The sequence below is a fragment of the Mastigoproctus giganteus genome, chromosome 8 (assembly GCF_048544385.1).
Source record: "Mastigoproctus giganteus isolate SK-2022 chromosome 8, ASM4854438v1, whole genome shotgun sequence".
Lineage (NCBI taxonomy): Eukaryota > Metazoa > Arthropoda > Arachnida > Uropygi > Thelyphonidae > Mastigoproctus > Mastigoproctus giganteus.
Genome location: NC_143582.1, coordinates 25,614,512 through 25,640,433, shown reverse-complemented (window position 1 = coordinate 25,640,433; position 25,922 = coordinate 25,614,512). Strand labels below are relative to the sequence as shown.

At 37.7% G+C, this 25,922-nt stretch overlaps 1 protein-coding gene across 5 annotated transcripts in view; it reads right to left on the bottom strand.

Annotated features, from left to right (window-relative positions):
• FIG4 (polyphosphoinositide phosphatase FIG4) overlaps positions 1 to 2,929 on the bottom strand; it is a 150,290-nt gene extending 147,361 nt beyond the window's left edge. For 2 of the 5 annotated variants that reach the window (XM_090379237.1, XM_090379241.1), the window contains exon 1: positions 2,826 to 2,929. The gene's annotated coding sequence lies outside the window, so the exon portion shown is untranslated. Of the gene's footprint in view, positions 1 to 2,607; positions 2,671 to 2,738 lie in introns of those variants that run through there. The other 3 variants (XM_090379239.1, XM_090379238.1, XM_090379240.1) reach the window with 2 other exon arrangements.
• Positions 2,930 to 25,922: the final 22,993 nt, after the last annotated feature.

The window sequence follows — 25,922 nt, the reverse complement described above, 5'->3', positions numbered from 1 at the left end:
GCTCTGTATTATACTAATTTTAATTAAATACTAATAGAAAATTACTAGATACATTTGAACTTGATAATCATAAACTAATTGATTTGCTATAATTGCAATGTCTAATTAAAATAATTTTTGATCCATCTTTAATTTTAACTAAAATCAAAGATAAATTAGTAGTAGTAGTAAGGGCAAATGATGCAAGAAAGTAAGGTTATATAGCATCAGTCAAAAAAAAACAAAACACAGTACTCCCATTTGGTATCCTCCAAGAATTTGTCTAGTTCTCCCTTGAATTTATTAAACCCATTCACTTCCACAACAATGGATGAAAGCCTGTTCCAGCAAATAACCACCCGCTGGCTGAAGGAAATCTTCCACACATCTATACTGAAACCATCCATCCTCAACTTGAATTTATGTCCCCTCATATGTACGTAGTCTCAGCAAGAGGAAGAATACCATTAACATTCAGCTTAGTCAATCCATCCAAGGCTTTAAACACCTCGGTCAGATCTCCCCACAGCTGCCTAGTCTCGAGACGCTGCAATATGCAGAACTAAAGCCTCTCTAGGGAAGGATACCCTTTTGTTATCTTCCACAATCTGGTTACCCTTCTCTGCATAAGAGATATTAATATCCAGCAGATCTATATCCTTCCAAAAATGAGGCCTCTAGACTGGTATACAGTACTCAAAATGCAGCCTAACCATGGCCTTATACAAAGGGATAATCACCTTATACCTGCCAGCAAAGTTTCTGTATATCATTGACAAACCCCCCATGAGCTGTCTTAGCAGCATGCCTGCACTGTTTGGAGAATTTCTTATCTGACTGTCCAATTACCCCCAGATCTTTTTCATTTTCCACTAACCCTGGGTGTAGTACCACACAGTTGATGTTACTCTGGGATTACTGCCACCCATGTGCAGTACCTTGCATTTGACAATGTTAAACTTCAACTGCCATTTCTTAGCCTATCAACCCAATTTTCCTAAATCTTGTTGCAGTAGCTCATCCTAATGACTGTCATTAACCACCCTGCCAACCTTTGTATCATCAGCAAACTTAGACATTAAGCCTGTTATATCTTCATCAATATCATTGATAAATATTGAAAACAACTATGGACCAAGAACTGAACCCTGGGGAACTCCACTAATAATATTATCCCACAAAGAGCAGTACCACTGATAACCACCCCTTTATCCATAGCAGTAACTTGCCCTTAATGCCACATTGCTCCAGTTTGCACAGCAGTCTTTTATCTGCAGCAGTATCAAAAGCCTTCCTGAAATCAAGGTATATGATATCAAAATTATTTTTTTCGTCCAGTTCCTTGGTCACTGCATCATAGTAACTTATCAAATTGGTTAGACAAGACCACCCCTTGACTAATCCATGCTGTGATTGCAGTAAATTGCATGCCTATCCAAATGGTCCTGCATTACTTCTTTAACCAGAGATTCCATTATTTTGCCTAGAAAAGACATTAAGCTAACAGGTCTGTAATTACTCATCGCATTTTGACCACACTTTATAAATTGGGGATATATTTACACATCTGTCCATACAGACCTCCCCTGAATCCAAGGATGCTCTCATAATTATGGCTAAGGGTTTGCTTACATCCTTTGCTGCCTCCAATAATAAAATCGGATAGTTCCATCCACCCCAATGTCTTTTTTTTTTAGGTTGATCTTCAACGATTTCTCCCCCACTTTCCTTTCGGTTATCACAAAATCATTAGCTCCTTGTTAGAGTTTAATAAACTTCTGGCATCCCCTTTCCTAAAGAATTCCTCATATTTGAATGTAGATGCAAAATATCCATTCAACTTAGATGGGGGGAACCCCTGGTGCCATCAGACAATTAACACACTAATGGTAGTTATGTCTTTAATTTAAATTCCACATTAGTACACTATGCCCGCTGCCATCGAGCGGGTCTTTTATCTGCAGATTCTTAATGCATGAAGAATCACTGCTGATAACCAGATTAAGAGAATTGCTTCCTCTTATTGCCTCTCCAACATGCTGCTGTAGAAAACAGTCATCTAAGAAATCAAAAGTTTTGCTAGTGTGTGAGTGATCAAACCCCAAATTCCAGACAACATCTGGAAAGTTAAAATCCACCATTATGAGACATTCTGATATGCTGGCCCACTCTATTTTCCTGTATAGCTGTTTGGTATACTCATCAAAATCATTAGGCCTGTAATATACTCCAGCTCTCAATTTTGTTTTCCCAGTGCTTATATCACACCAAACTGACTCAACACTGCACTTGTCACCAAAGCCAACTAGATGCACTGCCTCAGATTTTAATATTCTTCTAAGCTAAAAGCATAACCCCTCCACCTCTCTTGTATACATTGTACTCCCCACATTCAAATTCAGCATCACTTATGTCTGAGTGATACCATGTTTCCGCTATTCCTACAATGTCTGCATTCAATGACTTAATCAGTACAGAAATGCTCAATTTAACGGACTAATAGGGGAGAAGGGGTGTCCGTTAAATCGAATGTAACCCCCCGGGGGGGAATTTTTTATTGTTCTTAATGTAAAAAAAAAAAAAAAAAAACTATAATACAATACATAGTACTGTATAATATAAAATTACGTTGATATTTGGCCTTTGATTTACGGATATCAGAAAGTTGTTTTTTTTACGCCGTAAATGCAGTCAGGGTGGCCTTGCCACTAAGGAGCACACTGACTGCTTAATATATAATAATAATATCGTGGCAATACCCAGGTGTGTCCAAACTTGACTGCACCTTTGCTCATAACTTTCAACACCCATAAAGTAATGTGCACAAAGTCAATAACATTATTTACCACAACTGGCGTCAAACACGAGCAAGCACGTGTGCAGCTCACACACCTCTATTGGACAGTTCAAACATTTCATACCAATCAATTAAAAATTAATTATAAAATACACAAATGTCATAAGTTTTTCTAGGCAGATTGTCATCAAGTCGCACGAACTGAAAATGATTAACATTTTGAAATAAATCAACACAAATTTGCTTTCAGCCAAAGAGATATCATCTTTGGAACAAACTTCTGTCTAGCGTGGTGGAAGTGGGTAGTTTGAAAATAGTATTTTTTAAGGAAGAAATGCACAAATTAATAGGGGTATTGCCATACAGTATAAGGTGGATATATATATATATATTTTTTTTTTTTTTTATACTGATGCTGAGCTTGCATCATTTGCTATTACTAATACTAGTAAGTAAGTAGTGTATACCTGTAGCACGTAAATAAACAGTGACGAAACTACTATTCTGGCGGTTCACCGCCATACGAGAGCCCAGGCGATGTTTGATTTGATTGTTAAAAAGCATGAGGATCCAATTAGTAAATCTCACGGAAAACCTGGAATTTACAGCTTTACTATAAGTGAACCATCGTGAACAGCAGAGTTACTATAATCACCCTCACCCTCCTCCTCACTCTGAATGAAAAAGATCTGAGTTCGAATCCAAACAATGACGCTAGAAATTTTTATGGGCATTTTACGCAATGAGGCTCGATTAGCAGGGTAGGGTAATATGGTGTTTTCGGCCATAAGAAAGCAAATAGACTACAGAACTCACGCAATAAACAGACGTATAATATACGGCGTAATATTGTCTAAGTGTCTGATGTGCCTAAAAACCCCTACAGCAACCAACTATAAATAAAGTAAACTTTTTCACTTAGGGTTCGCCTTATAAAATTGCATTACATAAATTGAATCATAGCAATATTAAGAGTTCATAAAGGAACATACAGTTTTCGCAAAGTCATTGACAAAGCTAGATGAGGGATAATCTTTTCGTTAAAAGGCGGTCACTGCTAGCTTTGGTTACGATTGCGATCTTAACATTAGTATTAGTAGAAGCATACCATGCAAGAAAGCAAGCTTATGCAGCATCAGCCAAAAAAAAAAAAAAAAACTGCTCCTATTTCACCCCTCCGTTCGTTCTAAATACCTGTCCAGCTCAGGCTTAAATTTATTTTAGCTATCAACTTCCACAACAAAAGATGGAAATCTGTTCCACCAATCAACTACCCACTGGTTAAAGGCAAACTTCCGCACATCTATCCTACAACTCTCTTTCCTCAATTTGAATCTATGCCCTCTCAGGTGATTATTCTGAGCAAGACGAAGAATCCCATCAGCATTGAGCATGCTCAAACATTCAAAATTTTATACACTTCAATCAGATCACCTCTCCGGTTTCTGGTCTCCAGACACTGTAATCTGCAAAACTTAAGCCTTACTTCGTAAGAGCAACCCATTGGTCCATTCACTAATCTTGTTGCCCTTCTCTGTACTCGTTCCAACAGCTCTTATTGCAGGATCTGTTATTATGGCGCAGTCCCAGTACAGTTTGTGGGTTGGGGTCTCTGGTACTGCCTGGGATTCGTACTTCTAGTACGGTACACTTTCTTCAAACAACTGGTATTTCCTTGCTAGCTTCTGGTGTATTATCCTGGCTACCTAGTCGTGTCTATGAGTGTACTCAGTCTGGGTGATCACTTTGCATCCAGCGGTGATGTGTTGGATCGTTTCTGAGGCCAGTTGGCATTGTCGACATGTGTCATCGGACAATCCGGACTCCATAGCGACGTATTTTCTATAGTTCCTGCTATTCACTACTTCGTCTTCGATGGCAACCATGAATCCTTCAGTGTCGGGGAAGAGCGTCTCGCTCGTGAGCCATTGGAAGCAATTTTATCAAGGTGATCTTGATGGATATCATTGTAGTGGCTGCCATGGAGTGTTTTCTCTGCCAAACTTTCTAGATTCGTTTGTGCCTCCTGGTTCTGAGGGGACTCCTCGCTTTGGTTGAATGGGGGTATAGGGTTTTTCTACCTTCCTTATGGCCAGGTGGAGTGCTGCTGTATGTTTCTGGAAGTAATCATTCAGGTTAACTATCGCTGTCTTCTATTGCTCAATGAGATCTATCAGGCCCCTACCTCTCAGGCAATTGTCAGTCTCTCCAATGCTGATTTCGGGTGGTGTTGGCGGCTCTAGGTCATGATTGTCCTTGTCTTTCTCATGATATACTCCAGTTTGATGTTATCCCAAATATGACCCTGAAGGAGTATGTTAGCATTGGGATTGCATAGGCCTTTATAGCTTTCATTGTGTTCCCTCTGTTCAACTTTGCTTTCAGCAGGCTTCTGAGTCTCTGATGGTATTTTTTGGCTAATCGGGCCTTAATTTCCTTGTGCTGTAACTGCTGAGCCTGCATCGTCCCCAAGTATTTGTAGGCCAATCCCTCTGCCATGGCTTCGATTAGTCAACCAAAATACCAGCTGCAGACTTACCAGTCTGCAGCTGGTATTTTGGTTGACTAATTTTCCCTGGTGCAATCTGTGTGCATTTGTATAGACCAAATTCCATCCTAATATCATTGCTGAATTCTTCGGTGATCTGGGGTAGTTCCCGCGTCGAGCTTGATGACATCCATGTATATCAGGTGGGTGGAGTGTACAGGTTCTTCTTTGAGATTATATCCGTACTTGCTAGGCATCTCCCTGAAACATTACACTCCTGATGGGAATTGGCCAGGTTGTGATGTTTTCGACCTTAACGGTGGTACTCCATTTTGCCATCGTTTCTCCTTAGAAGTTTGCGTCTCTCGGATTGACTTTGTACATGTTCAGCGCCCCTATTAGCCCGTTATGAGTCACGGAGTCGAAGGCCATCCGGTAATCGATGTAGGATGTGTACATGTTGTAGCGCTTCTTGAAGGCTTGCTCTATAACCGCGGCATCTATAGTTAATTGCTCCTTGTATCCTTTGCTCCCTGCATCCTTTCTGCTGTTCGGCCATTATGTTCTGGCTCTCCAAGTGGTCTGAAATCTTCCTGGTTATGCAGCTTGTCAGGATCTTGTACATTGTTATGAGGCAGGTTATTGGCCTGTATTTCGCTGAGTTTCTTGTATCTTCACCTTTAGACTTCAGATATGTGATTTCTTGAGAGAGAAACTTCGGGATTGTCTCTGGGTGCCTTATCGTTCGGGTGAACTGCTCTGCCAGGTGCTTCTGTGTGCAAGTGACGTTCTTGTATTTGTAGTTGTGAACGTTATCTATTCCTGGAGTTCGCTAGTTGGGATAGTTCTTGATCGGCTGTTTTACTTTTTGTTTCCGAATCTCCCACTTTCTCATTTCTTGTACGTCCTTGGTTTTCTTTCGTTCTAGTTCTAACCAGGTGGATCGGCTGTTATGTCTTACTTCCCTGCTCCATATGTTTCGCCAGAACTCCTCAATCGTCTTCTTCTCGGGTTGTCCGATTCCTTCTTGCCCGTCTTCTCCGAGATACCTGTAGAAGCCTCTTTAGTCCTCATCGAAGATTCGGTTGTTTATTTTCCTCTGGGAGCTCTCTTTGTATTGGCGTAGTCTCTAGCTGTATGTAAGGAGGTTCTGCTTCAATGTGTCCAAGTACTCTCCTATTCTCTGATTTTTTGTCTCATATTTGCTGTGGACGCTGTCTGTCTGCGCGGTAGCACAGTGGTATCGTCACCGTCCTCCCCACACCGGGTGGAAAATGCCCGGGTTAGAATCCCGTCGATGACGCGAGAAACTTTAGTGGGCTTTTTTCAATCCATGGCTGAGTTAGTCAGTCTCAGGTATAGATAGCAAGGTTTTCTCCCCCACTGAATTGGGGTTTTTTCGTCCAGCAAACAGGAAAATCGACCAGAGAACACACGCAATTTACAGACAAAATAAATATGGATAGATGTAATCATTTACAGGGGACCTAATACCATAATCTGGTTTTTTTTGTGGACGCTGTCTCTCTTGAGGATGCTCTTCACTTTTCCAATTAATTTCTTACTCCTGTTGCCCCGTTGGTACTGGGTCAAATGGCCTATCTTGACTCTTGATTCTTCTATCTTCTGCTGAAGTCTTCTTTCCCAAGCTGGTGGTTCCTTCTGTTTTCGGTTCTTCTGCTGCTAGTCTCTCGTTTCTCTTCCATTAATCCTCGTGGCTGCAACCGCTGCACAATACACGGTTGTGTGGATGGTCTCCAGTGTTGCACCATTGCTGTCGAGGTAATGCGGTATTATGTGCCGACAATAAACCTAATATCATGATACTCCTTCAAGCGGCTTTAGTGGTGGGGAAAGACTTTCCGACTGCATGGATTCAGGACACACTTTAATTCTACTATTGGTGAATAAAAGCGTAAATCGAAACTCGTCAGACCAGATCATCTTCCTTCCAAAGATCCCCAGTCCATTTTTGGCGTGGGCAGACTACTCCCGTTGAATCTTCCTATTTTTTTAGAGAACGAACTGGTTTTTCGTATGGGCACACAACTACCAAATTCCAGATTCTTAATTTATCGCTGCTTAGTTCAGTAGGAAATGGGTCTTTCTTTACCTAAATTAAATTTTTAGTAATTTGCTGCACACTGTACCTTCTATTCTCACGCACAAATCGCTTTAAATTCCTGCGTTTCGGTGTATTACTTTATGCCGCATTTCTCACTTTTACAGATGCATTCCCTTTCGTTTTCCTCTCATTGTATACTTTTGACTTCGTTGCTTTCGACACACTAGTGATTTCCTTTGTTTTTTCTATTGTAGCCCTGCTAAACGTGTTTCAACTATAACATCCGGTGATGGGAATGATAGCACCTTTCATTCCCATTATATTTTATCATTCCATAATAGGATTTGCTAAGAATCCCTAAGAAAGCATACAATATTTACCTGATACCAGTAACTTTTGATCATACTATCTGATGATCTATATCTGCATATCGTACGTTTAATTATTTGTCGACACCAATCGCAAAATTGTTACTAATTTTTAGGCCACAGCATGCAGGATACCTTCTTTTATACAGGAATTGTCAATTACCTGAAAAAGTTATTCCATGTCAGCGATTATTATTTTTTTTCTTTGTTTTTTGATTTTTTATTCCCAGAGACTACATCTGGTGAGTATCGACTTGGCACACCTAGTGTTCTGAGATGTATATCATCATTCTTCTCTTTCTTGGTTATTTCTCTCTCTCTCTCTCTCTCTCTCTCTCTCTCTCTCTCTCTCTCTCTCTCTCTCTCTCTCTCTCTCTCTCTCAGGGTAATTCAGAAACAAGAACTGTTAAGAAGAGTAAATTTCTTGACAAGTTGCAATTCATCAGTTAAATCAGTTTTTGCCTACAAAATTGTTAGCTAACAGAAAAGACAATGAAGTCATTACACATAATACGTTCCACTCTGTAAACAGAAGTAGTGATTGATCCGCATTGAAAATCTATTCTACTGTATCACTGAGTATCAAAAATTTTCTTACTAGGAATTTTACTTTGGAGATTGAATAACCTCTCCTGAGCCTGAAATTAACGCTTGCCAACAAGCTATTTATTATGTTCATTGTATGCCTATCTCCAAATCTATTTAGTACCCTAGGTTGAGGCAAAACAACTGCTTTGGTTTCGTTCAGTTGTGTGAAACATTCCTTTGAAGATTCAACTCTTCATAAATAGTGTTAAGTTATAAGTAATAATTATCATAATAATAATAATACAATACAATACAATACAATTTTATTTATCAAGAGAATTCGTTTACAATAAATGAAATGATAATAATAATAATAACAATAACAGACACATGTTCCACAGGCTTCTCGTTATAATGTGCTTTCCGGATAATCCTTTCTTTACATAACGATTAAGACAATCAGCCCATACAATTACTCAACGTTCATTGCATAATAAAAAGCCACCGGGCAAGACTATCATTAACATGAGTACTCCAGGAGGCCTGGGTTACATATGATCACCTAGCAGTTAGATTACGACAAAGATCTTGTGTTCTGTAAACTTACCCTGCAACATCGAAGACCGCGTTGTGATTTTACTCAAGAACCTTTCTTTATAATGAGATTCAAGAGTACCGCAAAACAATGGTTCTTTTACAAGCTTAATCAGTGAGTTATGTGCAAATAGAAAGAATGGTCAAGAGACAAAAAGGGGTAAACAAACAAAACAAGGTTTATTAAAACACTAAATTGTACAACACAACATTTAAAAAAAAATAATATCATGACTTGTGTCACTTATATGAGACAGGTTAGATACAACAATATAGCAGGTTCAAACATTATTACTGTTGGTATAACTGGGCATTGGTGTTCTTCATGTAGGTTCTTCGCTCGTCACTCTCACAAGTAACAAGATAATTGGTGCCTGTCATAACATGCTACTATTCTAATGATAGTATAACAAACTGGGTCTATTTAGTAGTTTTAATTGGTGTTTTGTCATTTGAGTCAATAAGTCAAATTAATTGTTAAAACCTGAGTACCAAAAATTGTTACAACAATTGTCTGGGTACATATATGTGAGGAGAGATGTCTTATAAACGCGAAAACAATAAGAGTAGGGCAGGTTTGACTCTAGGCAATTCAGTGCAGCTTGTTCCAAAGCAACAAAGGTTGACTTACTCAAAGAAATCAGCGACGCCTCGGGGCCCGTCGTACTGGTCCAGAAGTTCATTTCTTTACTTTTCTTTCTTCTCTCGATTGATTAATTACTTAATTCTTTCCTTAACTCAAAAAACTCCCGAATCTTTCCAAAAACTCTCCTCACTCATCTGTCTCACCAAAGAAAAAGATATCTCTCTTGCTTTCCCCTTTCCTAATATATATACCCCTGCGTTCCCCTCATGTGGTTCCCATGACCTGTTTTGTCCTCGCAGGTCAATAATGTGTGGGAAAAGAATAAATCTGGGACCTGTCACCTATTGCGACTAGAGACTACTAAAAATGAAATGTTATCTGGAGAAAGCAATACGATATTTGTACAGGGCGGTTTCCGTTGTTTTCCAGGGGAGTTGTCAGAAATAAATTGATACTGTACCAAGCACGGAGTGTCGAAATAACAGTTAATGTGTTTATGTTAAGTGGTCCAATCTGATTTATCCCTTTCCTTCTAGAGTTTACATAAGTAAACAACTCCTTGCTGTTTTTATTTTCATCCTTTGTCAAAGATTTCTCATAATCTGCCTTCGCCTGCTTAACCTCGTTTGTGACTTGCATCCCATACATTCTGATATGCATCCCATACAATCTTCTTCTCTGCTACTAGCTTCATTAATTCATCTGACATCTATTTAGGCCTAAACCTTGAAGAGTATTTCTTAGTTGGAATGAAAAGCCTAGTAGCCTCCAAAATTAAGTCCCTGAAGGCTCCCCATTTAGAATTGACTGTTGATAACATCATCAGTTGATCGCACTGTACAGAATTTACAAACTGTCTGAAACCTCTGCAGTCACTTTTACGAAAGCAAAAGCCCTTCCCTGTAGCCTTGATGGTAGAAACATCTTTAAATAATTCACACATCAATACATTGTGATCACTGTCTGCCAGTGGTTCTTTTATCTGCGGCTTCTTAATGCATGAAGAATCACTACTGATAATCAGATCAAGAGTATTAATCCATCTAGTTGCCTCTCCAACATGTTGCTTTAGAAAACAGTCATCCAAGAAATCCACAAAAGTCATTCTAGTGTGTGATTGACCAACTACAAGTTCCAGTCAATATCTGTAAAGTTAAAATCTCCCATTATAAGACATTCTGATTTACTGGCCCACTCTATTTCTCTGCACAATTGCTCATTATACTCATCAGATTCAATAGGCCTATCACACACACTACTCTTATTTTTCTTTCCCAGTGCTTATTTCACACCAAACAGACTCAACACTGCATTGCCCACCAACATCAATTGGATGCACTTTGCACTTCCTTAGATTTTATGTGTTTCTTAACCAGCAGCATAACCCCTCCTCCCTTCCTATCCTGTCTATTCTTTCTATACACATTGTACTTCCCAAATTCTAACTCTGCACTGTCTATATCTGTGTGACACCACGTCTCTGATATCCCAACAATATCTGCCTTCGATGTTTTGACTAGCACTTCAAGCTCATCAAATTTATTAACTATACTCCTAGCATTGGTGTACATGCAAGTATACATGCACCTGTTCCTGCTCCTAGCCACTCTCACACAGCCCATGCATTTACTTGTCCCACTATGACTCCCAGCAGTCCTGAAAATCTCCATTACCTTGCTTTCCAGTGTGCTTCCCATTCTAATAGAAGCAGTGGTAGAATCACTTTTGCATCTGCCTGCGGCCACTGTTAACCTTTTAGTCTGTGTATCCTCCCCAAGCTAACAGTTTTCCGACCCACCTAACACTGTCTCGATAGCATCAGGAAATATTCTTGCCCCCTTTCTATTTAAGTGTATCCCATCCCTGTGGAAGCAGTCTCTCCTCAACAAGCACAGACCAGGCTGGAAAAAATTTTACCCCTTGAGCCTTGCACAATCTGTTCAGGGCCGAATTGATTGACAAGGCTCTCATCATATACTCCCTCCTATCGTGTCTTGGCAGAATTGCGGACCTTGCTCATTTAATCAATAATTATGTAAGAATAATGATGTGAATTTATGTAATCCATATTATTGTATTGCAGAAATTTATATTTTCGGTAGTTCAGGTAATAGCGAATGTTTAATGCATTATATCAATATTTTTGTTGTTTCACAAAATAATCCGGATGAAATTTACTCTTCTCGCAGGTCTTGAGGCCTCATTTCAGCAATGATGTTGAGTTACTTGTACGAGTACAGAGAAGGGCAACAATATTGGTCAGGGGAACGAAGGGGCCTCTTAGCAAGAAAGGCTTAAGTTCTGCAAATTGCAGCATCTGAAGACTAGGAACCTGCGAAGTTATCTGATTGAAGTGTATAAGTTCTTGAATGGGTTGAGCAGGCTCAATTCTGATGGGATTCTTCCTCTTGCTCAGATTACTAACTGAGTGGGCATAAATTGAAATTGAGCTAAGAAGATTGTAGAATAGATGGGTAGAAATTTGCTTTTACCCAGTAAGTAGTTGATTGCTGGAACGAACTTCCATCTTTCATTCGGCCTAAATAAATTCAAGGAGAAATTGGACAAACTTTTTTAGAGGGAATCGATGTGTGAAATGTTTTTTTTTTTTTTTTTTTTTTTGCTAGATAAGCTTGCTTTCTTGCATGATATTCCTCTACTACTACTATTTCAGAATGATTTGTACAAGTAAATTAGAGGCAGTCAAGGTAGGTTTTGAGGAGGCTGTAGCTCCTTGTGATCGAAATGATATGATTTTTCTGCTGCTGCATGTGTCTTTTTGCTACCTTAGACTTTTTTTCTGCTACATTATTTCTTGTAGTTAAATATATCAACTTAACTTATCAAGTTATTATATATCAACTGTAATCACTTGTCACTTTCTTTGAATAAATTAGGTAGGATTCGGAACAGAGTGAAATCTTCGTTGGTCACACGCATTGGTAATGTTATCTACACAGAGGCGTAACTAGATTTTCGGCGCGCTTGGCATATTTCTTGGCTACGCTCCTTTTTCCGATAATTTGTAAAATCATAATAAATTATAAGTACAGTCGGACCTCTTTTTAACAAACTTCCTTATTCGTTTGTAGAACGAAGAAAATTTTGCATATAACGACTGCATTACGTGGCTTAACTGCCTTCACATCGTTCGCACCCATGGCCTTTAAGCAAGCAATAGTGCTGTTGTTACGCCGGAATTAAAAGATAAAGAAATTACCATCTGCAACTCAGTGGGAACCCCTAAAACCTATCCGACTACCTGTCCCACATACCGAAAAGTCGAGCTGGTCAACTACTTTCTGTGTATCCATGGCCAGTGGGCAGACCAAGGTGTATTAAACATTCGGACAATAAGCTCTGGTCAACCTTCTATTGTAAGCACCCGGTTAGAGATTTGGAAGAGAGTGGTTTCCCTTTATCCCGACAAGCGGTCATCTGTTGTTTCGTGGAAGTTAAACGGCACCGTTTCAAAGAAATCATCGAACACAATATGAGATACAGAGCAAATGATGCCTCCCACACTACTATCGTAGTTTTTTTTCTTAAGAATTATCTATGGTGTATCCACACCGATATTATGTAGATATAAAGCTCTTACTCTTAACATAGTATGCCTTGTTGTATTTAGTTATTTTAAATATTACTATACAAACCTTTTCGCATTTCTCGTATTATGTGATTATCTTCACAACTGGGTCGTCATGTCTGCAATACCAGAGTACCTGTCCACCCACCGATGAAAGGCCAAAGAGCCTTGAAAATGTCATCACGAGGGGGGGGGGGGGAATTGGTATTCACGGAGTTTCCGAGAATAGGTAAAAACAGTCTTCTCTACTCGGGAAAGGAGTTACCATCCTTTTCGTTCTTCTACACAGTTTCTTTTCTTCTCCCACTCCTACTATAACCTTTCCTCTACTGTTTGTTTTTATAAGTCTAATTGGGACAAGTGGATAGTAGAGTTTTTATCCCACACATATACAAACAAGCTTTGAAACAGTGCCGTCTGGGTGATGGTGTGCACCGAGAATACGTAACAATAGTCTTCTCTATTAGTGAAGTGTTACTTATTCGAGGTAGTGCAATACCATGGAAATTCGTTGTGAAAGACGAGCATAATATGAGATACAGAGGAAATGATGCCTCCCACGCTACTATTGTAGTTTTTCCTTAAGAGTTATCTATGGTGCATCCACTTTGTACTTTTGTTGCTAACAAATTAATAAATGTATTCTGAATTTCTGGAGATAAATAATTAGTGTGGTGTTTAAAATGCGATTACAGAACATTTTTCATGCCAACGTCAAATGGGTGACAAATTTTATCAAGTTTAAAAATACGCCACAATTTTTTTCTTCGGTATCGATATTACTAGCATGTCACGAAATGCCAAATTAATTTCAGCACAGAACAATATAACATTTCAATAAATGACGCCATTTCGAAATTTCACTTCGTAGTGTTGCTTGTGCAGCGTCGTCAATTAGTCCACCTTTTTGAAGACCCTTTTCTAATAATTTCCATTTTGTTAAATTGTTTGTGTTGTAATGAACTCTCATGAAAAAGAACGTTTGGATTTAGATTGGATTTTGGATTTCAGTATGGTTTCTGGGAAAACTTGATTGTAGGTATGTTTTGGGAATGTTTTAGGCAGAGGGATGTGACCATTCATAACATACTTTTCTATTTCCTTTTGAGATGGAAACTCGGTTGTGATACATCCAATGTCAAGGCCTACATTATGATTACTCCTCTCGTTTTCCAAATTCACTTCCACATGCTCCTGTGTGTCTGTTTTCTATTTTCATTTTCTGCATCTGCCCCGTCATCAAAATCCTGGGCATGATTACCCAAATCAACTGCTCTTTGTCCGAAGATGATGTTTCCAACAGTTTCTTCTTGCTTCAATCGTATAGGTGAGTTCAATGAAAAATTTTTTTGAAGCCACACTTAATCCAAATTGAAAGAGCGTTTGTTGACCCCCCCCCCCCTTTTTTTTTTTTTCACTTTCCTCTCGTTCTTTCTTGGCTTTTCTTTTCTGGGCTCCTGATTTGAGAGAATACATTTTGGAGAGATTTATTAATAAGTTATACTTTTATATCTAAAAAAAAAAAGAAAAAGACAATAAGACAAAAAATATTATATACTAATAATTTAGTTGCGGTAGTAGTGGTAGCAGACTAGTATTAATTAATTAATAGTAATAGTAATAGATGTTTCGAATCCTTAAATCCATCTGAGCTGCAAAATGGAACCTTATTTGTGCCAGATACAAATAAGAGGCACGGAAAACATTATATTACATTTTTGTTTTTTCAAAAAAATAACCATTTCCTCTCTTTTTTTTCCCAATATCTTCATTTTTATATTTCCATGAATTATTGAAAAACATCAGCCATTAGTGACAGGATACGTATTTAAGACTATACGTTCGGGACAGTGTTGCCCCATAAGAGATCTGTTTTTGTGGATATTAAAGTTCCATGTGGTCGGATCATTAAAATTCAGACTTGCATGTTAATATTATTACTGCCATCATTTTCTTTTGCCAACTTTTGTTGGTTATCCACACTTTCTAAGTCTTTTAAAAGAACTTCAACTGTTTGAGGTTTTTCTTGGACTTCCATTTCAGTGTCATCATTTGTTTCATGTTCGTTTTCTTTGTCACTTTCAGGTTTGGAGTTTACTGTAAGCCAGTTTTGTAAACTAGCGGAATGTTTTTTTCTAATTTCCTCTTTATGCAGTCTTTCCACTTTTTTTCTTTGGTGGCATGTCTAAAATTAATTTGGCCTTTATTGTTTTATTTAAATTATAAATCACAATATTTACGATTACCTGTTTATATAATAATCACAAAAGCACTATAACTTATTCAGTTTGTACACAATGCGTGAATTGCGAACTACAATGCATTCGAGCATGCGCTGATGAAGCGATTAGTCCCTTCAAAGTTACATTCTGGACAGCAAATACTGTAGATCTATAATGCTATGCAGTATGTGCCCAGATGTAAGGATGCATGTAGACTTGAATCACCGTGTGAAAATTAATTTTCACCCTCCTTGTGCTGTCATCTTGATTCGACATCATCATGGGGCGCCATTTCGTCAGCTAGCCTCGGGTGTTGAAATAGCTTGACACTGTACTGATGTAGTCTGTCAGTGGCGCCCTTGGCACCTGCCAGACACAGTGGCGTTCCTACGCCACTGTGTCTACATATACTTGATTATTAAAAATAAGATATTTCATTAACAAGCCTTCCGTTTCAAATTTTCCATTTCAACCACAAAAATTAGGGAGAAAAATAAATGCGAAAAAAATGTTTGGAAAATTTTCGAATTGCTGGATTTTACTGTATACATACCAGGAATCACTTCCTACAAGATATTTATATCATATTTATGGATAAATTATGTCTATTTTAATTAAACAAAAGAGTTGAACATGCATTTAAGTTGTATAATAATCATGATAGGTACTCTTTATAAAACGTTTGCATCGCCCTCTATAGAAGGCTCGGTAATTGGAAAATGTTGAGCTAGTGTCGGTTGGTCCTGATGTAAGTTGCCTTGTATTCATCCGTTCCATTGTAATGGTTTTTATACTAATATCAGCGCATATTGATTGTCAAGCCATGCTGGCTACTGCACAGCTAGAACTGTTAGGTAAAATGTGCAAAACAGCAGTAAGAACGTTCCTCTAAGCATTTTTACATCTTGGAAGTGCTACCTTTTCCACCTTTGTCATAGTAAGTGCAACCTGTTCTCCACATAGTAAGTGTGTCTGCTGTCTGCTGGTAAATGTCATTGGCCCATTCCCATCATTGTTTGTAGGGGAGGGGGAGATAGCCAATGAGCGTTCCATATATTTCTTAATGCTGGTGAAAGCGATTTTTTTTTATTAATTTTATTAATTATTTAAAAGGTTCACCCTTATGGAGTCATATCTCTAGAACTCGGTAGTGTTACCAGAACAATATTTTAAAGGGACAGTTGATACTCAACAAGTAAAATTAGCATCCCCCCCCCCCTCTTTTTAACGTGTTCCTGTTTTTAAAACGAATTATGACGAAAAATAGAAAATTAATTTTTGTACTTGTGTTCAGCTCTTGTTTAATGCATTTAATTTCAACACTTGAAAAATTTCACTATCTTTTAGTACTTTGTAATAGTTACGCGACGGCTGAGCTGTATTAAAATTATGATCACCTGGAGCTGGTTCTGTTTGTTGGCAGGTTTATGTTGTATATCAACTAAAAGCCTTGCTGCAAAAGTAATCTAGTGATTTGAACGGACATCTAATTGTAACGTCAAGAATCATAAACATTTCTTTTTTCTTTCGTTTCTTCATTCATTAATCTTGTACTTAGAAATTCCGAACGCGTGATTTTTCTATTGAAAAGTTTCTTATAGATATAATTATATTGTTGGCAAATGATTCAAGATAGCACTGCTTATATAGTGTCTTATTCAGCATAATTATAACCCAAGCGCCCTTCATTAGTTTCGTTTGATTGTAACTTTGCTGCACATCCTGTCTTTGTGACTTCATATTTCTTTCCTCTGATTGCTTTGATATTCTGATTAGCTCTTGATTTATACTTTTTGATGTAAAGTGTACCTGTAGTATTACTGTCTTAGAGCTCCATGACAGTATATTGGTTTTGCCACTTGTTACTCATTTGAAGAAGTTTAGGTTTGAGTCCTACCATAGACTGGGGTAATTTTGGAAGGCCTCTTGAATCGTGATTGTAGTATACCAATCTGAAGGATTGAGGGAGTAGGATCCCTGCAAGTTATTCTGGATTTTTTTTTTTAAGCCTTTACAACAGCAAATCTGCAGTGACCATACTGCTACAGATGTATTACACAATGCCACAATATAGTCTGAATTACCGATGCTCCTAAAACAAACTATCCTAGATCATTGTATATACAGACAAATAGCATTGGGCTAGAATATCAGAATGTTGTATAAAGGGAACTTTTAACTTTTGGGATAGTCATGGAACCTCTAACATTCTTGGATTTGCTAGATGGCTGTTTTCTATAGCAGTGTATTGGAGGCAACAGGAGAAATTGCTGGTAATCATATCAGTATTCGTAATTTTATTATCAGCAGTGAGCATCATTTACTAAGACTCTTCAAATAAAGGAAATACTAGCCAGTAGTGATCATAGTGTATTGTCATAGTGATCATGTTGATGTAGGATTTATTCAAGGAAATAAGTGCTACCAAGGGTAAAGGGAAGGGATTTTGTTTTTGCAAAGGTGATTACAGTGGGATTCAACATTTAAATACAAAAATTAAGCCCTACTAAAGGGATGGGTATTATGAACCCAGTTTACCTGAATAAAAGCTGACTATATTTGTACTTCTTTTTGGTCCCTTTATAATTTTTGGGTAATTCTTATTTATTTTTATTATTTTTTTAGCTTTCCCAGATATTTGACTATAAGATTACTTTTTCCTTGAATTAGGTTACTCAAGGAAAGTACAATTTTTTTATACTTTTATTTTTTATTATTTTGCATATTTTTTAGCTTTAATAGCCTTTATTTCTTCCCCCACCCCAACACACACACACACACACACACACACATGCATTGGAGTACCAGTGTGTATGATATTTTTGGGAAGGGGTGAGCAGCTGTGGGAGTGCAGTGTTTATACAAAATATAGGTGCAAGAATGGTCAAAGTGGAGCTGATGGGTGCTTTTATGCAATTACTCTGCAAAAACCTTAATTTTATTTCAAATATTACTCCAGTAAAACTTTCTATAGTTAGAACAGTAGAAAAAGTTTTGGTCATTAACAATGAACCAATAGCTTTTGCATGGCAACTGTTGGGTTCTGGACAGCCACCACCAAATTAAGAAATAATGCGGGTTATCCCAATAGGAATAATTTGTAAGACAGCTACAGCATAGATTTGTTAAGGGAAGATTATGCCTGGCCAATGTAAGCAGGTATGAGGATGTTACAATTAAACCAGATGCAAAGAATAATTTTGACATCATAAGGTCTTTGATTCTGTTTATCATAAATGATTGTTATATAAATTATAAAATTATTTATATAACTTATGAAATTATGGGGAAGTTATTATTATGATAGTTAAGTGGTATTAAACAGAGTATTGTAATTAGTCACTGCCCTTCATAGACTAATGTTGGGTTTCAGAGTTTTGCATTAGGCTAGAGTTCCCAACCTTTTTTGCATGAGACTTCTTGGGTCGCAGAGATGTTTTTGTGTGCCATTCTGACGATTCCACCTTGGTCTCGGGGTCATAGGCAAACACCGAACTCTAATCCTCAGTGACAACTTTTCTGAGGAAGCTCAGATCCTGCATAGATTTTTCAAACAAGTAATCCACGATGGCTTTCCTGCAATCCATTTGATTGTCCAACAGCAAATATGAAACCTACTTTCGGCACGTACAATGCATTCCCAAATCTTGCATCAGGATTGTGTGCTGAGTCCAACTTCATGAGCAATCTCAACAGTAGTCACTTGCCTATCATTTTGCACAAGTTCCTTCACTTTTGTAACATTTGCTTGACATTGAAGGGCATCCACTGCAAGGTTCATCTTCCAGTGTTTCCTGTCCATTTTTAAACTGATTAAACTACTCATAAACTGCTGTTTCCTTCAAAACATCATCTCCGTAAACTTTCTGTGATGCTTGCAGTGTCTCTGTAGCACTTTTCCAAAGTTTAAAGAACTTGATTAGCACACTGTTCAAACTTTGACATTCTGTAATCAGTCAGTTGTGACACATGAGTGAAGTGGTCAATGTCAACACCCCAAGAAATCTTATGGCTGTAGTGCAAATAATTTAAATACTAGAGTGCGATTCCAGAAATGTTTTGAATGTACTACATATAATGACTATTTGTCCTTTCATCTGTTTTTTTCTGGTAGGATTTATACTGCATGGATAATGCAATGGCCTTAATTCCCACAGCAGAACAAACTTGCTTTCATAATGAGATACCATAGTATTGCACTACTTTTAAAAGATTTAGTTATATTATAACATTGAAAACTAATTTTGTATGCTATGTGACAGCTTACATTGAACAATTTCTTTACGACTGTTTTGTCTGCATGTTGTTACCAGAGACCACCTGTTGGTGATGAGTCCTGAAACATGCTAACATAGCAGTCTCATCTTTTAAATAAATGGCCAATTAAGCTATCAGATAGCGATCTCTTAAAGCAGTGCAATACCAGGGCAGCCCCATAAAGGCAATTTTTTTCTGCTAAGCGAATTAAGATCATTGCATTATCTGTGCAGTTTGAATCCTCCTGGCTATTAAAACAGATTAAAGGAAAAGACAGTTCTGCAAGCATCTTATAAAGAAAGAAATATCACCGTTGTTTGCATGGATTCTTAAATACAAATGCAAATGCCGATATACATGTAATTGCTGGATTTCTTTCATAATATTTCTGAATTGTAAAACATAGTGTTTTTTTTTTTGCAAAATGTGCTATATTTTAAAGTATTCTAGATTCTGAAGTGCCTGATTTTACAGAGTTTACTGTATATAAATTATTTATTGAAACAAACTGACATGAGACAATGTTAAGGAAAGTTGTATAAAGTAATGTAACAAATTAATCAAATTAGATTAATACCATTAAACTGACAATTAAGCATTACATCAGCCTGTATAGATGCACTGTGGAGGGGGGGGTTAAGAGAGAAATAAGCTTTATGAGCCAAGAGAGCAAATTAATAGTGTAGTTGAGCATTCAGTAAGTTCATATGAGAGCAAAAGAAGCAGGCTTGTCAATTAAAAAAAGAGAAAAGGTAAGTTTTTAAGCTAGTTGAAACAATGTGCTAAGCCCTACATAATAAAATCAGTGAATTATATTATTATTAGTAATGGCGACATGATACAAGGAAGTAAAAGCACCAGCCAAAAAATAGGAAGAAAAAAAACAACTTCATTTCCCCATTCCTTTCAGTAATTTGTTCAAAACTTCCTTAAATTTATTGAAATTATCTTTCCTTAAATTTATTGAAAATATATATTAGGTAGAGGTTATTCCAACATTTGATTACTCTTTGGCTGAGTACAAATTTTCTATTAATGATGATTTAAAATCTATTCTGAAGCCATCCTTTTCCAATTCATCTGCCTTGTGTGCTTCATCTCAGAAAGGTTAAAGATGCCATAGCATTTAGTTTACTTAACCCTTTTAAAATCTTATACACTTTAGTTATGTCACTGTGCAGATGCCTAATTTCTAAAGAGTGTGGTTTATAGATCCCTAGGTTTCTTGGTAAGAATATCCATTTGTGCCCTTTGAGCCACTCTTTTGCTCATTTCTGCACCATTTCCAACAGATCAATGTGTTTCCTAAAATAAGGTTACTAAATCTAAATGTGGTATTCCAAATGTAGTCTAACCATTGCCTTAACGTGAGTATCCTATAACTAATGGAATAATCACGTTGTTACCTTCTAGGAAAGTTCCTGTACATCATTGACAGAACCTCGTGGGCTATTCTAGCAGCTTGTTTGCACTACTTAGAGAATTTCATGTTGGGCTGTACAATAAACCCCAGATCGTTTTTCATACTCCACTATCTTTGGTTTGGTACCACCCATATGGTGGTGCTCTGGGATTACTGCTACCCAAATACAGAAATTTACATTTATCATTGTTAAACCTTGATTAGTGTTTTCCAGCCTATCTGTTTGAGTTTATGTAGATGTTGAAGTATCATACCATTAACCACTAGTGGTTAATGGTATGATACTTCATTTCGTGAGGTGTTTAGTGAAATAGTGGAAAAAAATGACTTGACCCCAGAACAGATTTATAATGCAGATGAGACAGGACTAATGTGGAAGTATCTGCCTAATTCTACTTTGTCTAGTGGTAACGAGAAGTAGCTCATGGGTTTAAGCAAAATAAAGAGTGTGTAACTGTACTCGTTTGTGAAAATGCATCAGGAAATCATAAGGTAAAGCTGTGTGTGGTCGGCAAATTTGCTAAACCAAGGTGCTTTAAAGGTGTAATTAACCTTCCCGTACATTATCATGCACAGAGTAACAGTTGGATGGATGCAGGAATCTTTACCAAGTGGTTTCATTATTTGTTTGTCCCTAGTGTTAAAGAAAATTTACAAAAGAAAGGATTACCAGAGAATAGTAAAGTTTTGTTGCTCTTGGATAACTTGTGCACATCCTGCTGAACAGCTAGTTAATGGTAACATTTTCATGAGAAAATGAAAATCTTCCAGCTAACGCCACAAGTCTGATCCAACCAATGGATCAGGGGGTGATACAAAACATAATGTTTTACGGGCGTGACTTCATGCGGAAAATGACTAATTTTGATGGGACAATTCTGGATTTTCAGAAGAAATATAACCTCAAAGATGCTATCTACACTATCAGTTGTGCTTGGGACTCTGTGAGAAATGAAACATTACGTAAATGTTGGAGAAAGTTGTGGCCAGCTGTGATATTTGAGAAGTCCTCCTCCATCAAATTTGACGAGTTTCCAGGCAATAGTGCAGCTTTCAATAGCACTGTTTATGATGAAATCTGTGAATTAGTTGACGAAATGAATTTGCCTCAAGATGATGTCGACGACTGGCTTGTTGTGGATGAAGACATACCAGTAACTCATACACTGAATACAGAAGACATTATAGAAGCTGTTGTAAATCGTGGAAAAATGAAAGTTGCAGAGGAAGAAAGCGATGACGATGTGTGTCAGGTGGGAAAAGTATCCTGGCAGAGAGCTACTGCAGCATTTGAAACTTTAATAGCTTTTGCAGAACAGCAACCCTTCTTCACTTCTTAGCAGCTTATGCAGCTCTGCATCATGCGTAACTTGACTTTGTCTGAGAGACGTAAGACCTCAAAGCAAGGTGATATTCATTCATTTTTGAAGAATGCTGAAAGCAAGTTTGGCAGCACAACATCATCTGCTGATGCAGATCCAAAACCATCTACAAACCCTCCTGATCCTGTCCCAGCTACATCAGCAGATCCTGACTATCCTCATGCGATGTCTACCCAGTGAACTCTCTACCTACTGCAACAGTTTTGAATGTTTTTTTGTAAGTTACTGTATTCCAAAAGCGGTTTCTATAATAAAACTCAGTTTCTTTAGTAAAATTTGTCTATGTTTGTCTTAATTTTCTAAGTATTGGGTTTAGTATAATAGTCAAGTATTTTTTTAATACTAACTCTCAAGCAACCAGAAACTACAGTTATCTGGCATCTACCAATCCTCATGGGTGCCAGTTAACTGAGAGTCTACTGTATGTATATATATAAAATCATTTATTGCCATCCAAAGAAAATAGGGACAGTACCTATAGTACAGACAAGCTAAAGGGTTTACATAGTTATAACAATAACTTAACATGGGGTTTTTTTTTTTTTTTTTTTAAACCCCAAACAAGAGAGGTATTAGAACCTATAGTACTTAGTACGGTTTGGAGGTTGAGAGGACGAAAGAAGATATTTGTTGACATTAGACTAGAACTTCTATAGACTGTAATTTTCAGGAAACACATATGAAAGAAGGTTGTTCCTGAAAACGGCAGTTGAATGAATAAACAGGGAAGTGGAAAAATTTGGTTCTGTGAGTTTGAAGTTGGACATTAAATGGGTGTTGGCTGGTAACAACATATGTTCGGACTGTTTTGAAAGAGAGAGTGGGAATTATAGAAGCCAATTCAGAAGAACAATGCCCATGGAATTATCTGTAGAAAAAGGCATGCAGCAGAAACAGAATGTCTGTGAAACAGAGTGGAGAGACTGTTAGAGATGATTCATTAATTAACTTAACTGCCCTCTTCTGAATGGAATCTAGAAGCCTGGGAGAGGTTTTCGGGGCACTGCCCCAGATGTGGGAACAATATTCCATAGTAGGGTGGATTTGCGATTTGTACAGAGTGAACAGTTGTTTGGAAGAAAAGTAACACTGAGAGCGAAAGGGAAAACCAAGTTTTTTAGATGCAGAGGAATCAATATTTGTAATGTGCTTGTGCTAAGAGATTAGAAGTCAGGGTAATCCCCAAAAGAGTTGCTTAGAAATCAGAGTGTCACCAAAGTAAACGACCAGAAGAATCCTTTTTGTGAGATATAAGACAGGACTGAGTTTTAGAAGGATTGAAATGAACTTAAGTTGTCTTTGCTCCACTGGAGATCCGAATTTAAGGAATTGGCAGTGGTGGATATTCGAGAAGTTGAAGGTGATTGAGCAGGGCGAGGTTTCTCAAACTGGAAAGTGGGATGCAATGTGCTATCATCAGCAAAACTATCGTAGGATTTCAGGTTAATGGAAGGAGGTCATTAATATACAAGAGGGAAAGAACTGGACCTTGGGGACACCAGCATTAGTGGAGAAGTTAGAAGACAGAGCCATCTACCATCACCCTCAGTGAATGGTCAGAGAGAAAGTGGAAAAACAGTTAGCAAACCATAAGATGGAAGCTTGTTTGGCCTTTATGCCAAACACGATTGAAAGCCTTTGAGATGTCAAGAGCAACTGCTTGTGTTTCCCCGAACTTTTCCATTGAATTAGTCCATAAATGGGTAACATAAGCCAGAATATCACCAGTGGATCAACACTAACGGAATCCATACTGGCGATCGTTGATCAGACGGAAGGTTTAAGAGTTGGCGGTAAATTGATTTCTCCATTACTTTAGAAAGAGTAGAAGTAATTGCAATGGGACAGTAATCAGATGGGAGTGATTTACAAATTTCCAAGCAGAAGGAAAAACAGCTTTGTAATAAGAAAGTGAAAAAAGGTGACAAAGGACAGGAGTAAGTTCAGGAATGCAGGTTTTGAGAACAAGTGGAAAAATACAATCAGACCTAGAGCTTTCTTAGTATCAAGATTCCATCAAAATCCTTTTGACGGAAGACCACAGGAGGCATTGAATGGAGCGTGCTGGGAATGGTGGGAGGTGTTTTACCAAGATCATTAATACATGAGTTGGAAGAAAAATGGGATGCTAGCAGGTCAGCTTTATCCTTGGCTGAAGTGACAACAGAACCATCTGGTTTTGACAGAGGTGGGAGCAAAGATGGGCAAAAGTTGCAGCTGATAGCTTTGGCAAGGGATTAGAATGCTTGGCTACCATTAGAGCAAGAAGCAAATTTTCTACTCTTAGCCTGTTCACATTCTAGTTTGGACTGATCAATAACTGCTTTACAATTGTTGCAAGCTCTGGTGTAGGCAGAAAATGAAACTGAAGAATTGGAAACAAGCCAATTACGATATGCAATATTCTTCTCTTGAACAGCCTTAGCACATTTATTAGAAAACCAAGGTTTAGAAAAAGGACAAAATTTTAAGGTGGAGTGCAGCATAAAGGATTCCATTCCTACGAGAATAATTTCACTGATATGATCTGAGCAAGTGTTGACATCAGCAGAGGTATATGTGAATAGGTCTGCTAAAATTAAAAATTCAGAATGAGTGAGTTTTCTTTTCCTGTACAAGTTCAGTACACCTGACACGTGTGCTATAACTACCTGAAAGGACAAATAATTTGAGACAAACCGAATCTGTCTTTTTTTTCTCAAATTTATGATGATAGTATATGCACAAAGTATACTTGTAGTGCCATAAAATAAAAGAAGGAACGCTCTGAAAATAAAGAAAAAGAAACAGAGGAATATAAAATGAAATGTGCAATATAAAAAAAAAAAGAAAAGAGGTAAGTAATTAGTTATAGTAAAAAAGGTAAAATAATAAGAAAATAACATGGTAAAGTTATTGGCTTTGGATGTTCATATTAAGGTATCCATGGCTGTAGTTGTTTTGGCTCTCTGGCTGGATGCTGTCTTGGATAATCTGAGATGTCATAACTTCAAGGCCGACCAGGCTAGCTGGGTTGGGTAAAGTGCCTGCCTGGCAACCCAAAGGTCGTGGGTTTGTATCCCGCCTTGGCTTGGATCAGAGTAAAATGCAAAAACCTTGGGAGGTGCAATATGGCCACAGAAGCCGATGCGCCAACAACTAACAAAAAAAAATAGCTTCAAGGTGACAGGGCTCCTTAAGTAGGAACACCCAGAGCCACTGCCTATGTAACTGAATTACTTGTAGTTTTTCAGCTCCCAAATTGACGCGTTGATATAACATTTGTTCTGTGTTTTAACACATTGACGATGGGCTGCAAATTGCAAGTATAGCAATTCCAAGTATAGTATAGCAAAATGACGATGTAATTTTGAGCTTAGATTTAATTTCTACATTAAATGAGGGTTAATTGCAGTAACCGATCATTGGGTTGCCTCACCAAATAAGGAGCCACGGCAACCTATCAGTGGAGCAGTCATCCAGATAAATCACCACTGATATAATGGACACTGATTCACTGGCATTTATTCACATTTGTTATTTCTGTCATGATCAGTGTGGAAAGTAACAGGACAGAGAAGTTCATGTGTTTGTGACTATTTCTGATTGTCAGATAAATCAAAAATATATTAGAAAAGTAAAATATAACTTCTTCTTGTACTTAG